The sequence below is a fragment of the Aulostomus chinensis genome, chromosome 1 (genome assembly GCF_037954235.1).
Source record: "Aulostomus chinensis isolate RoL2024-O1b breed Wild chromosome 1, RoL_Achi_v1.0, whole genome shotgun sequence".
Lineage (NCBI taxonomy): Eukaryota > Metazoa > Chordata > Actinopteri > Syngnathiformes > Aulostomidae > Aulostomus > Aulostomus chinensis.
This window is the reverse complement of record NC_141320.1, coordinates 22,322,513-22,339,523: the sequence shown is the minus strand read 5'-3', so window position 1 is coordinate 22,339,523 and position 17,011 is coordinate 22,322,513. Positions and strand designations below refer to the sequence as shown.

General features: G+C 40.4%; 1 non-coding gene across 1 annotated transcript; it reads left to right on the top strand.

The window, feature by feature from the left end:
• Positions 1-16,409: 16,409 nt before the first annotated feature.
• On the top strand, positions 16,410-16,491 carry trnal-gag (transfer RNA leucine (anticodon GAG)). Its single transcript is given in 2 exon segments — positions 16,410-16,446; positions 16,457-16,491. It is a non-coding gene; the product is annotated as a tRNA-Leu (tRNA).
• Positions 16,492-17,011: the final 520 nt, after the last annotated feature.

Below are 17,011 nucleotides of genomic sequence, written 5' to 3'. Positions count from 1 at the left end.
GAGTTAATTAGCAACTATCACTACATTACTTTTAGCATCATTTTGAGTTCATTCGCAATTCTTCCGACATCACTGTCGCAATATTTTGAGGTTCGTAGCAACTTTTACTACATTACTGTCGCATTATTTTGAGGTTCGTAGCAACTATTAGTACATGACTGTCAGCATCACTTTGAGGTTATTCGAAACGTTCACTCCATTACTGTTAGCATCATTTTGAGATCATTAGCAATTCTTACTACATCACTGTCGCATCATTTTGAGATCTTTAGCAATTCTTCTGACATCACTGTCGCATTATTTTGAGGTTCGTAGCAACTCTGACTACATGACTGTCAGCATCACTTTGAGGTTGTTCGAAACACTTACTACATTACTGTAAGCATCACTGAGTTGATTAGCAACTATCACTACATTACTGTTAGCATCATTTCAAGTTCATGAGCAATTCTTCCGACATCACTGTCGCAATATTTTGAGGTTCGTAGCAACTTTTACTACATTACTGTCGCATTATTTTGAGGTTCGTAGCAACTCTTAGTACATGACTGTCAGCATCACTTTGAGGTTATTCGAAACACTTACCACATTACTGTAAGCATCACTGAGTTGATTAGCAACTATCACTACATTACTGTTAGCATCATTTTGACTTCATTAGCAATTCTTCCGACATCACTATCGCAATATTTTGAGGTTCGTAGCAACTTTTACGACATTACTGTCGCATTATTTTGAGGTTCGTAGCAACACTTACTACATGACTGTCAGCATCACTTTGAGGTTATTCGAAAGTTTCACTCCATTACTGTTAGCATCATTTTGAGTTCATTAGCAATTCTTCCGACATCACTGTGGCAATATTTTGAGGTTCGTAGCAACTCTTACTACATTATTGTTGCATTATTTGAAGCTTCATAGCAACTCTTACTACATTACTGTTAGCATCACTTTGAGTTTATTAGCAACTATCACTACATAACTGTTAGCATCATTTTGAGTTGTTGAGCAATTCTCACGACATCACTGTAGCATTAAATTGAGTTCATTAGCAACTCTTACTAAATGACTTTCAGCATCACTTTGAGGTTGTTCGAAACTCTTACTACATTACTGTAAGCATCACTGAGTTTTTTCGCAACTATCGCTACATTACTGTTAGCATCATCTTGAGTTCTTTATCAATTCTTCCGACATCACTGTCGCAATATTTTGAGGTTCGTAGCAACTTTTACTACATGACTGTCGCATTATTTTGAGGTTCGTAGCAACACTTACTACATGACTGTCAGCATCACTTTGAGGTTATTCGAAAGTTTCACTCCATTACTTTTAGCATCATTTTGAGTTCATTAGCAATTCTTCCGACATCACTGTCGCAATATTTTGAGGTTCGTAGCAACTCTTACTACATTATTGTTGCATTATTTTAAGCTTCATAGCAACTCTTACTACATTACTGTTAGCATCACTTTGAGTTCATTAGCAATTCTTCCTACAACACTGTCGCATCATTTTAAGTTCATTAGCAATTCTTCCGACATCACTGTCGCAATATTTTGAGGTTCGTAGCAACTCTTACTACATTATTATTGCATTATTTTAAGGTCCGCAGCAACTCTTACTATATGACTGTCAGCATCACTTTGAGTTTATTAGCAACTATCACTACATTACTGTTAGCATCATTTTGAGTTGTTGAGCAATTCTCACGACATCACTGTAGCATTAAATTGAGTTCATTTGCAACTCTTACTAAATGACTGTCAGCATCACTTTTAAGTTGTTCGATACTCTTACTACATTACTGTAAGCATCACTGAGTTTCTTAGCAAGTATAGGTACATTACTGTTAGCATCATCTTGAGTTCATTAGCAATACTTCCGACATCACTGTCGCAATATTTTGAGGTTCGTAGCAAGTTTTACTACATTACTGTCCCATCACTTTGAGATTCGTTGCAACGCTTACTACATGACTGTCAGCATCACTTTGAGGTAATTCGAAAATTTCACTCAATTACTGTTAGCATCATTTTGAGTTCATTAGCGATTCTTACTACATCACTGTCGCATCATTTTGAGATCATTAGCAATTCTTCCGACATCACTGTCGCATTATTTTGAGGTTCGTAGCAACTCTTGCTACATGACTGTCAGCATCACTTTGAGGTTATTCGAAACACTTACTACATTACTGCAAGCATCACTGAGTTGATTAGCAACTATCACTACATTACTTTTAGCATCATTTTAAGTTCATTTGCAATTCTTCCGACATCACTGTCGCAATATTTTGAGGTTCGTAGCAACTTTTACTACATTACTGTCGCATTATTTTGAGTTTCGTAGCAACACTTACTACATGACTGTCAGCATCACTTTGAGGTTATTCGAAAGTTTCACTCCATGACTGTTAGCATCATCTTGAGTTCATCAGCAATTCTTCCGACATCACTGTCGCAATATTTTGAGGTTCGTAGCAACTTTTACTACATTACTGTCGCATTATTTTGAGGTTCGTAGCAACTGTTACTACATGACTGTCAGCATCACTTTGAGGTTATTCGAAACACTTACTACATTACTGCAAGCATCACTGAGTTAATTAGCAACTATCACTACATTACTTTTAGCATCATTTTGAGTTCATTAGCAATTCTTCCGACATCACTGTCGCAGTATTTTGAGGTTCGTAGCAACTATTAGTACATGACTGTCAGCATCACTTTGAGGTTATTCGAAACGTTCACTCCATTACTGTTAGCATCATTTTGAGATCATTAGCAATTCTTACTACATCACTGTCGCATCATTTTGAGTTCATGAGCAATTCTTCCGACATCACTGTCGCAATATTTTGAGGTTCGTAGCAACTCTTACCATATGACTGTCAGCATCACTTTGAGGTTATTCGAAACCTTCACTACATTACTGTTAGCATCAATTTGAGTTCATTAGCAATTCTTACGACATCACTGTCGCATCATTTTTAGATCATTAGCAATTTTTGCGACATCACTGTCGCATTATTTTGAGGTTCATCGCAACTCTTTCTACATGACTGTCAGCATCACTTTGAGGTTATTCGAAACGTTCACTCCATTACTGTTAGCATCATTTTGAGATCATTACCAATTCTTCTGACATCACTGTTGCATCATTTTGAGATCTTTAGCAATTCTTCCGACATCACATTCGCATTATTTTGAGGTTCGTAGCAACTCTTACTCCATGACTGCTAGCATCAGTTTGAGGTTGTTCGAAACACTTACTACATTACTGTAAGCATCACTGACTTGATTAGCAACTATCACTACATTACTTTTAGCATCATTTTAAGTTCATTAGCAATTCTTACTACATCACTGTCGCAATATTTTGAGGTTCCTAGCAACTTTTACTACATTACTGTCGCATTATTTTGAGGTTCGTAGCAACTCTTAGTACATGACTGTCAGCATCACTCTGAGGTTATTCGAAACACTTACTACATTACTTTAAGCATCACTGAGTTTATTAGCAACTATCACTACATTACTGTTAGCATCATCTTGAGTTCATTAGCAATTCTTCCGACATCACTGTGGCAATATTTTGAGGTTCGTAGCAACTTTTACTACATGACTGTCGCATTATTTTGAGGTTCGTAGCAACACTAACTACATGACTGTCAGCATCACTTTGAGGTTATTCGAAAGTTTCACTCCATTACTGTTAGCATCATTTTGAGTTCATTAGCAATTCTTCCGACATCACTGTCGCAATATTTTGAGGTTCGTAGCAACTCTTACTACATTATTGTTGCATTATTTTAAGCTTCATAGCAACTCTTACTACATTACTGTTAGCATCACTTTGAGTTCATTAGCAATTCTTCCTACAACACTGTCGCATCATTTTGAGTTCATTAGCAATTCTTCCGACATCACTGTCGCAATATTTTGAGGTTCGTAGCAATTCTTACTACATTATTATTGCATTATTTTAAGGTCCGCAGCAACTCTTACTATATGACTTTCAGCATCACTTTGAGTTTATTAGCAACTATCACTACATTACTGTTAGCATCATTTTGAGTTGTTGAGCAATTCTCACGACATCACTGTAGCATTAAATTGAGTTCATTTGCAACTCTTACTAAATGACTGTCAGCATCACTTTGAAGTTGTTCGAAACTCTTACTACATTACTGTAAGCATCACTGAGTTTCTTAGCAAGTATAGCTACATTACTTTTAGCATCATCTTGAGTTCATTAGCAATACTTCCGACATCACTGTCGCAATATTTTGAGGTTCGTAGCAAGTTTTACTACATTACTGTCCCATCACTTTGAGGTTCGTAGCAACGCTTACTACATGACTGTCAGCATCACTTTGAGGTAATTCGAAAATTTCACTCCATTACTGTTAGCATCATTTTGAGTTCATTAGCGATTCTTACTACATCACTGTCGCATCATTTTGAGATCTTTAGCAATTCTTCCGACATGACTGTCGCATTATTTTGAGGTTCGTAGCAACTGTTACTACATGACTGTCAGCATCACTTTGAGGTTATTCAAAAAACACTTACTACATTACTGCAAGCATCACTGAGTTAATTAGCAACTATCACTACATTACTTTTAGCATCATTTTGAGTTCATTAGCAATTCTTCCGACATCACTGTCGCAATATTTTGAGGTTCGTAGCAACTATTAGTACATGACTGTCAGCATCACTTTGAGGTTATTCGAAACACTTACTACATTACTGCAAGCATCACTGAGTTGATTAGCAACTATCACTACATTACTTTTAGCATCATTTTAAGTTCATTAGCAATTCTTCCGACATCACTGTCGCAATATTTTGAGGTTCATTGCAACTTTTACTACATTACTGTCGCATTATTTTGAGGTTCGTAGCAACACTTACTACATGACTGTCAGCATCACTTTTAGTTTATTCGAAACACTTACTACATTACTGTAAGCATCACTGAGTTGATTCGCAACTATCACTACATTACTGTTAGCATCATTTTGAGTTCATTAGCAATACTTCCGACATCACTGTCGCAATATTTTGAGGTTTGTAGCAAGTTTTACTACATTACTGTCCCATCACTTTGAGGTTCGTAGCAACACTTAGGACATGGCTGTCAGCATCACTTTGAAGTTATTCGAAAGTTTCACTCCATTACTGTTAGCATCATTTTGAGTTCATTAGCGATTCTTACTACATCACTGTCGCATCATTTTGAGATCATTAGCAATTCTTCCGACATCACTGTCGCAATATTTTGAGGTTCGTAGCAACTATTAGTACATGACTGTCAGCATCACTTTGAGGTTATTCGAAACGTTCACTCCATTACTGTTAGCATCATTTTGAGATCATTAGCAATTCTTACTACATCACTGTCGCATCATTTTGAGTTCATGAGCAATTCTTCCGACATCACTGTCGCAATATTTTGAGGTTCGTAGCAACTTTTACTACATTACTGTTGCATTATTTTGATGTTCGTAGCAACTATTATTACATGACTGTCAGCATCACTTTGAGGTTATTCGAAACGTTCACTCCATTACTGTTAGCATCATTTTGAGATCTTTAGCAATTCTTCTGACATCACTGTCGCATTATTTTTTAGGTTCATAGCAACTCTTACTACATTATTGTTGCATTATTTTAAGCTTCATAGCAACTCTTCCTACATTACTGTTAGCATCACTTTGAGTTCATTAGCAATTCTTCCTACAACACTGTCGCATCATTTTGAGTTCATTAGCAATTCTTCCGACATCACTGTCGCAATATTTTGAGGTTCGTAGCAACTCTTACTACATTATTATTGCATTATTTTAAGGTTCGCAGCAACTCTTATTACATTACTGTCAGCATCACTTTGAGTTTTTTAGCAACTATCACTACATAACTGTTAGCATCATTTTGAGTTGTTGAGCAATTCTCACGACATCACTGTAGCATTAAATTGAGTTCATTAGCAACTCTTACTAAATGACTTTCAGCATCACTTTAAGGTTGTTCGAAACTCTTACTACATTACTGTAAGCATCACTGAGTTTCTTAGCAACTATCACTACATTACTGTTTGCATCATCTTGAGTTCATTAGGATTTCTTCCGACATCACTGTCGCAATATTTTGAGGTTCGTAGCAACTTTTACTACATTACTGTCGCATTATTTTGAGGTACGTAGCAACACTTACTACATGACTGTCAGCATCACTTTGAGGTTATTCGAAAGTTTCACTCCATGACTGTTAGCATTATCTTGAGTTCATTAGCAATTCTTCTGACATCACTGTCGCATTATTTTGAGGTTCGTAGGAACTCTTACTACATGACTGTCAGCATCACTTTGAGGTTGTTCGAAACACTTACTACATGACTGTCGCATTATTTTGAGGTTCGTAGCAACTCTTACTACATTACTGTCAGCATCACTTTGAGGTTATTCGAAAGTTTCACTCCATTACTGTTAGCATCATTTTGAGTTCTTTAGCAATTCTTCCGACATCACTGTCGCAATATTTTGAGGTTCGTAGCAACTCTTACTACATTACTGTTAGCATCACTTTGAGTTAATGAGCAACTATCACTACATAACTGTTAGCATCATTTTGAGTTGTTGAGCAATTCTCACGACATCACTGTAGCATTAAATTGAGTTCATTAGCAACTCTTACTAAATGACTGTCAGCATCACTTTGAGGTTGTTCGAAACTCTTCCTACATTACTGTTAGCATCACTGAGTTTCTTAGCAACTATCACTACATTGCTGTTAGCATCATCTTGAGTTCATTAGCAATTCTTCCGACATCACTGTCGCAATATTTTGAGGTTCATAGCAACTTTTACTACATTACTGTCGCATTATTTTGAGGTTTGTAGCAACACTTACTACATGACTGTCAGCATCACTTTGAGGTTATTCGAAAGTTTCACTCCATTACTGTTAGCATCATCTTGAGTTCATTAGCAATTCTTCCGACATCACTGTTGCATCATTTTGAGATCTTTAGCAATTCTTCTGACATCACTGTCGTAATATTTTGAGGTTCGTAGCAACTTTTACTACATTACTGTCGCATTATTTTGATGTTCGTAGCAACTCTTAGTACATGACTGTCAGCGTCACTTTGAGGTTAATCGAAACGTTCACTCCATTACTGTTAGCATCATTTTGAGATCATTACCAATTCTTCTGACATCACTGTTGCATCATTTTGAGATCTTTAGCAATTCTTCCGACATCACTGTCGCATTATTTTGAGGTTCGCAGCAACTGTTACTCCATGACTGCTAGCATCAGTTTGAGTTCGTTCGAAAAACTGACGACATTACTGTAAGCATCACTTTGAGGTTATTCGAAAGTTTCACTCCATTACCGTTAGCATCATCTTGAGTTCATTAGCAATTCTTCCGACATCACTGTCGCAATATTTTGAGGTTCGTCGCAACTTTTACTACATGACTGTCGCATTATTTTGAGGTTCGTAGCAACTCTTACTACATTACTGTCAGCATCACTTTGAGGTTATTCGAAACACTTACTACATTACTGTAAGCATCACTGAGTTGATTAGCAACTATCACTACATTACTTTTAGCATCATTTTGAGTTCATTAGCAATTCTTCCGACATCACTGTCGCAATATTTTGAGGTTCGTAGCAACTTTTACTACATTACTGTCGCATTATTTTGAGGTTCGTAGCAACTATTAGTACATGACTGTCAGCATCACTTTGAGGTTATTCGAAATGTTCACTCCATTACTGTTAGCATCATTTTGATATCATTCGCAATTCTTACTACATCACTGTCGCATCATTTTGAGATCTTTAGCAATTCTTCTGACATCACTGTCACATTATTTTGAGGTTCGTAGCAACTCTGACTACATGACTGTCAGCATCACTTTGAGGTTGTTCGAAACACTTCCTACATTCCTGTAAGCATCACTGAGTTGATTAGCAACTATCACTACATTACTTTTAGCATCATTTTAAGTTCATTAGCAATTCTTCCGACATCACTGTTGCAATATTTTTAGGTTCGTAGCAACTCTTAATACATTATTGTTGCATTATTTTAAGGTTCGTTGCAACTCTTACTACATTACTGTCAGCATCACTTTGAGTTTATTAGCAACTATCACTACATTACTGTTAGCATCATTTTGAGTTGTTGAGCAATTCTCACGACATCACTGTAGCATTAAATTGAGTTCATTAGCAACTCTTCCTAAATTACCTTCAGCATCACTTTGAGGTTTTTGGAAACTCTTACTACATTACTGTAAGCATCACTGAGTTTCTTAGCAACTATCACTACATTACTGTTAGCATCATCTTGAGTTCATTAGCAATACTTCCGACATCACTGTCGCAATATTTTGAGGTTCGTAGCAACGTTTACTACATTACTGTCGCATTATTTCGAGGTTCTTAGCAACTCTTAGTACATGACTGTCAGCATCACTTTGAGGTTATTCGAAACGTTCACTCCATTACTGTTAGCATCATTTTGAGTTCATTAGCAATTCTTACAAAATCACTGTCGCATCATTTTGAGATCATTAGCAATTCTTCCGACATCACTGTCGCAATATTTTGAGGTTCGTAGCAACTCTTACTACATGACTGTCAGCATCACTTTGAGGTTATTTGAAACGTTCACTCCATTACTGTTAGCATCATTTTGAGATCATTAGCAATTCTTCTAACATCACTGTCGCATCATTTTGAGATCTTTAGCAATTCTTCTGACATCACTGTCGCATTATTTTGAGGTTCGTAGCAACTCTTACTACATGACTGTCAGCATCACTTTGAGGTTATTCGAAAGTTTCACTCCATTACTGTTAGCATCATCTTGAGTTCATTAGCAATTCTTCCGACATCACTGTCGCATTTTTTTGAGGTTCGTAGCAACTCTTTGTACATGACTGTCAGCATCACTTTGAGGTTATTCGAAACGTTCACTCCATTACTGTTAGCATCATTTTGAGATCATTACCAAATCTTCTGACATCACATTTGCATCATTTTGAGATCTTTATCAATTTTTCCAACATCACTGTCGCATTATTTTGAGGTTCGTAGCAACTCTTACTACATGACTGCTTGCATCACTTTGAGGTTGTTCGAAACACTTACTACATTGCTGTAAGCATCACTGACTTGATTAGCAACTATCACTACATTACTGTTAGCATCATTTTAAGTTCATTAGCAATTCTTACTACATTACTGTCGCATTATTTTGAGGTTCGTAGCAACATTTACTACATTACTGTCACATCATTTTGAGGTTCGTAGCAACACTTAGTACATGACTGTCAGCATCACTTTGAGGTTATTCGAAAGTTTCACTCCATTACTTTTAGCATCATTTTGTGTTCATTCGTAATTCTTACGACATCACTGTCGAATCATTTTGTGGTTCGTAGCAACTCTTACTACATTATTGTTGCATTATTTTGAGTTCATTAGCAATTCTTCCGACATCACTGTAGCATTATTTTGAGGTTTTGAGGTTGCTTTGTTTGTAACCGATCTGCTGACCAGCGAGACGCCACCACGCACGGCTGTCAGCTCTGTAAAGGAGGGAGAGGAAGTGGAAAGGACGGAGAAGGGTCGGACCAGGTCTATTTCTAGGTGACCACTCACTATCGTCGGCCACACTGCCCCTCACGGTGGGGAGTGTAACGCCATCCTGCCACAGTACATTTGTTTCATTCTTTTGCTCTTGCACTTTAATTAAAATGGACTTGACTTGAGAATGTTTTGTTTCAAAATATAGATGAATTCCCAGATTTATAGCTAGCATGAGTATGAAGTTGCACTTGCACCCGGTGGGAAAATGTCCTCTGCATTTGACTCTAACTATGTAGGAGCAGTGGTAGCAGTGTCAGCCTGGGGGCTTGGTCAAGATCAATGACAGGAGTAGCAGACAGGTAATATCCATGGCATGCTTGTTGTTTGAGAGGAGTAAGGGTACACTGTTGGTCTCTCACCTGATGGGCTGTCATCAGCACAAATGATCTGTTCCTAAACATCAAAATCTACCATCCCCCCTGATTGTTTTTTACAACTGGAGTACTGGTTAACACTTTAGAAAGCCTTCATTCAGAGCTGTGAAGAACCTTGAACCTGATATCCCAGACATCAAAGTGGGCCACTAACTGGCCAGATGAAGCTATGCTAGGCTGCTGTACTCTGAAGAGCTAAAGTAGCAGCTTCTGAGAGGGATGCTAACCTGGATGTGTTCATCTCCTACTTTAATATCAGCCCCCAACTTGGAGCTCTGACAGCCTCCAGCTTGTTGTTCCTATTTCTGCTTCAGTCAACAGGGAACTCCAACCTGCAGTAGAATCTTCAACAATGGAATAGAAAAGTGAGGAAGAAAAACTAGAATAAACTTACAAAGCTGAGAAATGTTCATGAAGAAGAAAGGCACACGTTATGATTGAGGCCAGAAACTAAAACTCCACACCAAATGTACTTTGACTTGTAGGATAATGAACTTGAATGTGTTGAAACAGCAGATCAATGAATCCACTACCACACAACAAGATGATGACCCCCTACCACAAGATGGCGTCACAGATCCTGACGCTCTGAGCAGGAAACACCGAGCAAAACATTACAACAAAGCTCCTGTTGTTCCCTCCAGGAAAAACTGTGGCTCTGATGAGAAGAAGGATCCCAGCCTCCTCTGAGGATCCATGGCCGCACCATTGGGTAGAAGGACGATGGGGTCGGCACCAGGAGGAACCCTGGTGTCTCCGATGCAGGGAAGATGGAGCAGTGAAGAGACCACATTGTGGCGTCCTAAAGAGGACATTTGGTGGAGCCTGAGACAGCAAACATCACGCCCCCTTCATCAGAAGAACCACAGCACCAGAAGAAAGAATCCTGGCAGTGACGACAGGGAGGATCAGGGTGACCTCCTCACCTCCACCTTTGAACCTTCAAATGAACTTTAAAAAGCTTTAGAGTGGAGAAGGATTTTAAAACCTTTTATTGTTTTTTCCTTTCATTCTCATTTGTGCGATTGTCTGATTTATGAGAAATAAACACTGTCTGCTGGGTTTACATTGACTGTGATTCTCTTTTTGCATGCAAGTTGAAAGTTCTGCCAATAAAAACCACGAGTATTTGAAGACCAAAGGAAGAACCCCCAAAGTCAGGACCCTGAGATCAAAGTGAGCGCTCTGATCTCAGAGGTCTGGGATATTTCCCATCCCATGGCCCTTCAAATAAGAGCCCTGTGTCTCTGTCTCAAAGTTTTCAACCGTATTTGTTTGTTAAATTAAAACCAGACGACCACTGTGGTCCTTTTTACATGGTAAGTAAAGCACAGATGCCCTGGTGGACCTGTTGGCACCCTGGACTTTGAATCCAGTGACCTGAGTCCAAGTCTCCGTTCCAGCAGGTTTCCTGCAGCCTTCAGCAGAGCTGCCATGTTTCTCTGTAGAGAACTAAGTGATGCTCTCAGCAGGTTGAGGGCACCACCAACAAGTGAGGGATGAACCTCTGACTTCCTTCTTGTCAAACAGGAAACTCCTAATACCTCATTTGAGTAAAGTACCTCATATTCCTGACATCCAAGTAGTAGTGAAGTGGAGGAAGAAGGGAGGAGATCTCCAACAGGATCCTTCTTTCCTCTGTCCTCCTTGATCTCATGGATCACCACAGTCAAGGGGAGACCCAAGCTCCTGGATGGATCTGGCACTCAGGAACTGCTGAGTTTTCCAGTGGACTTTGTTCCATCCATGGTTCAGGAACAGGACTCCTCCTGGTTAACCTGGTATCTTTCCACCCAACTGTGGGTTCTTGGAGAATTTTTCATGTCATGTCAAGAAATCAGGCTGGTGGGTTTTTCAATGAGAGAAATTCTGGTAACTTAATTAAGTGGCATGTTTGTTGAAGCAGTAATTAACTGATAAATTAAGGAAGGCCTGGCCAGTCTTTGCTCCCAGGTCATACGATGGAGTTAGAAAGTCCTGAATCAATCTGGAGTTCCATGATTTCCTTGTGGTTCATGATCCTTTTGACAATGTAGTCTGGAACAAGAGCAAGATGAACCTCCAAATAGCAACAGGTTGATTGCAGGTGATGTCAAGTGGTATTTAGAGGAACCTCCTCCTTGTGTTTGGTTCCATGGTGGAATGGTGAGAACTCTGGATCCAGTGATCCCAGTTCAAGTCTTGGTGGGACCTTCCTGTCTGGAATGTGTCCCATGTAACAAACTGGTCATGAGATGCAATGTGGTTCAAATGTTCTGGTTCATTTCTTACTGCCATGAACTCAGACTGTGTGTTTAATGTTAACAATAAATGCAACAACTAAGGAGCCAGTAGCTCCTGTGGAAAAAATTCTACTTTGTCAGTGAATTAATTCAGTCTGCAACTAAGTTTCTGTCAGGATGGTTGAGCGGTCTAAGGCGCTGCGTTCAGGTCACAGTCGCTCCTGGAGGCGTGGGTTCAAATCTCACTTCTGACAAGGGATGTTGTCTCCACATTCCTATGCATCCACAATGGTAAATTCCAAACCCAGTTGAAGCTGCTCTCCACTGATGGGAGTGAGTGGTTGAACTGGCAGCAGAGGAGGCAAAGGAGCTTCCCTGTGATGGCCTGGTTTCCTCCAAGATGGAGCAGCCACCAAACTCTAACTACAAATGTTGGATCAAAGTCTACTGAAGGAATGTGTTTTCTTTCAATTCACATTTTGTCCATTAACTTCATAATCAGAGTCTCCATCTCATCACATGACTAAAGTCTGGGTTCTGTATTGGTGGTAAAATATCCTTCCATGCCCCTCACTAGTTTGCACACAGAAAAGCATATTTTACTGGTTTCAGATCTCTTAGCTTGTTCTCTCTCTTAAAGCAGCTGAGGCAGCTTTCATCATGTGATTCATTTTAAAATATAAATATGGAACAGAACCATTGTAATAAGATGTCAGGACATTTGAAGGAATGTCAATCTCCTGTTGAAATGTTGCAGTGTGCAGCTGAGGCTCTCTGGCAGTGGCACCAGGAGCCACAATGGCAGAACCTGGACCCTCCTGGAGGAGAACCACAGGTGAGGGCCTTCTTGGCTCCAGATTGATGGAAATCAAGTGTCTGAGGCTGTTAGCAGCCATGAAGTTGATCTGGTTGGCACTGGTATTTGTTCTTGCTGCAGCTCACGAGTGATTCAGGAGAAGAGTTTCAGAACAGCCCAGGTTGGGGACTGGAATTCTAAAATTTCCCCTGGAACCAAACAACCTTGGAGGGTAAAAGCTCCAATCCTAGCCACTCAGATGCAGCAGCAGAAGAAGCTGTCATCCACCCTGACAGTCAGAGCATCAAGTCAAGGAAACATCAAGTCACCAACATCACCATCTTGTAGTTCCAAACCTTCACCTGTCAGATTCAGCTACTTCTTATTGTGGGACTTTAAACTTGAACACAATGGAATTTGGACAAGGAGTTTTCCTTCCAGTCCAAACATCATCGTCCAGCCTCCAACCAGAGGTCCCTCAGTTATCATGGAGCCACGGGTGGAGTCTGGATTCTTTTCTAGAATGAGACGGCAGTGACAGTCCTGCAGAGTGACATCACTGACATGACTTCAGTCACCTGACTGGATGACTTCAGTCACCTGACTGGATGACAGTGTAGATTCCAATGTAGAGGTTGGGGAAATAGTCTTTGAGAATCCAGCTTGAACCCACAGCCTCCTTGTTTTCCAAAAACCCAAACAGCGACCATCAGTCTCCCTCCAATCCTGTACTTGGGTAAACAACAAAAACAGAGTAAAAGTCTCTGGCAACATATTTGTTTCCTGTAGGGTTTCTTCATGTATGTGTGGTGTACTTGCTCTCCCAGAGGACTGCCATCTTTGTTCTGTGGGCTGACATGTTTTAGTGTCAGCACAGGTCATAGCGCTGAGACTGAACTCTCATTCTCCTCCAAGTATTATTTCCACCTCACACAAGTCGACTGAAGGAATGTGTTTGGTTCAAAAACCCATTTGTGTTCATCCTTCAATTCACATTTTGTCCATTAACTTCATCATCAGAGTCTCCATCTCATCACATGACTAAAGTCTGGGTTCTGTGTTGGTGGTAAACATCCTTCCACTCACCCAGGCTCCCCACTGGTCTGCACACAGAAATGCATATTTTACTGGTTTAACCAGTTCCTCAAGTAGTTTAGGAAAAAAGACACTTTGTTAGCTCCTGTAAAGGTCCCACTTTGGGTCGTAACACTTTTTTCCTGACTGCTTGACGTCTCAGTCAGAACAGCTGAGATGAGAACTGAATGTCTGGATTTCTTCCTGACATCATCAGGGTCTGAGGAGTTCATTAAAAAAAGGATTCAGTCAGATGGGAGTTAGAACTTGGAGACCAAAGAAGGAACCTCCAAATTCAGGACCCTGAGATCAAAGTGAACGCTCTGATCTCAGAGGTCTGGGATATTTCACATCCTGATGGCCCTCCAAAATAAGAGCCCTGTGTCACTGTCTAAAAATCATCATTTGTTTGTGAAAAAAATCAGGGTATGTTTGTCAGACTTTGTCAGACCTTTCCCCAAATCATCATTTGTTTGTGGAAATTAGATCCAGAAAACCACTGCAGTCCCTCGTACATGATTAGTGCCATAGTTTGTCTCACTTGTTTCATCTTTGATGGTTCCATGGTGGAATGGTGAGCACTCTGGACTCTGAATCCAGTGATCCCAGTTCAAACCTCAGTGGAGCCTCCAGCAGGTCTCTGACAGGTGTTGATAGAGGAGTTGAGGCTGCTGACTACAGTGGAAGACACCATCAACAATGATGTGTAGAAGCTCTCAGCTCCTTCAGTCACATGACTGGGCCATCCTGTCATGTCAGTGATGTCACTTGGCAGGACTGCCATTGCATTCTTAATTCTATAACATCTGAGATTAAAATCTATGGAATTACAACCAACAAGCAGTCAAACACCTGATCAGATGCTCCTTCATCAGGCTGAGAAGAATCAATCTAAACTGGGATGAAGAAAATTAACTGAGAGGAGAAACCTCCTGATTGGATGACATGGACCCACCTGATCCATGTCAGCCTTGTTGGAGCAGAAAGAGGTGGATCAGAGGAATCAGTGGATCAAGACTCAGGTGTCAGATGAAGAATCTCTTTATTCACAATGGAGTCAGAGAAATCTTCCAACGTGAGTGAACGTGACAGACCATTTTATACTGAAGACAGGCTGTGTGTGTGTGTGTGTGTGTGTGTGTGTGTGTGTGTGTGTGTGTGTGTGTGTGTTTGTGTGTGTGTGTGTGTGTGTGTGTGTCCCTACTGACTGGAAACTGAATAATAACCAGACTAACTTTTATCATTGACCAAGTCTGGTTGACTCACTAAATTCATAACTCAAGTGATTATTTAATTAATAAACAGAACATTTGTCTAAAGTCATGATCAAATTAATGTAAAATCTGAGCAACGAGGGTTTGAAAATGTTCCAATGAGCCAAACCAATGTTGACAGTTAAAAGAAGCCAATGTGGGAGGATTCTTTCTGTCTCAGCAGTAAAGACCAATCCCACAGCTCACGTGAAGCATCAGGTCCTCTGTGAGAGGTGGGAATCCAACCAGGGACCTTTAGATCCACACCAATCTTCCCTGACCTCATAGAAACTGGAACCTTTCAACAAATAAATTCAAATTCAACTCAGCAGCAACTCTAGAACAGTTGCTAACTTGCTAATTCCTGTTAGCTCCAGATCAGACAATGCAGGCTCACCTTCACGCTTGGTTGTACGACCATCACCAGTTGAAGCTTCTCTGGTTCAACAAACTCTGGGGACTCAAGACACAAGTCAGCACCGGTGCAGGTCCAGATCCAGATGTTAGCTGAGGGGGACAATGGCTTAAGGGAGCTCCAGGGAGCTGGTTTGAACTGGTCCCTCATCTCTGTGAGTAGAAACCATCTGAGGTGGAGGGTGGAGATCTGCTTTGACCTCCTGATCTCCCAGTAAAGCCAGTATAGATGTTGAGCTTGGAGGAGTTGATGGCCTCCTTCATCTTCTTGTTGGAGGTGTTTGCTAAACTCAGCACCACCACAGATCAGAGGAACGTCCACTTGTCAGCTGGACACTGGAGTTTCTAGTGACCTGCAGGATCTTAGTTGTGGTGGCAGCAGGCCTGTTCCAAGAGCTTTGCTCACATTCCTGATCAGGCTTCATCATGGTTCTGGACCACTGAGTGATAGAAGCTGATCCTGGGGGTGGACTGTCTTTAGGGGGCTGAGGTGTCTGGTGGTCTTGGTGGACCCTCTGCATCTCAAGCTGAGACCACAGAGTCCTGTGTTCTTGAGTCATTGTGTATAGTCTCTGTTGTTGGAGAGCTCAGTGTGGTCCCTGATGGTCTAGTGGCTAGGATTCGGCGGTGAGACCGGCTCTCACCGCCGCGGCCCGGGTTCGATTCCCGGTCAGGGAATGAGTTATTTAGAGGTTGAGGGAGAGGTGATCAGGTGGTCCACATGATGGTGGAGGTGATGAACTGTGAATCCATCATGGCTCCACTCTCACCCCCATTGTAGTGTTCTTGGTTCACTCTGCCATGGCCCCATGTTGAAGGGTGACTGTCTCATTCAGGTTCAACCCTTAGTTAGACTCTATTAAGTCACTGACTCCTGCAAGGACAAACTCTGTAATCCTCCTTAGTAGCTTTGGCTCCTTGCAGCACAGAAAGTCCATTCACTGATGTAGGAACTGGAAAACTAACAGCTCCAGTCCTCAGTTCCTTGCACCAAAGAAAGGAGGGAAATGCAATCAATGTTGAATTCATTTACATTTCTTATATTTGATCAAAGCTAGAACTTAATAAGCTGCCATCGACCTTGATGACCAACTCCTTCACTGTGTAGTTCAAAGTCCCTGGTTTGATTTGTGTCAGGACTTCAGAAGCTCCAATCCTCTCTAAGGTCCAGTGAGAGTGGAAGAGATTATAAATGAGA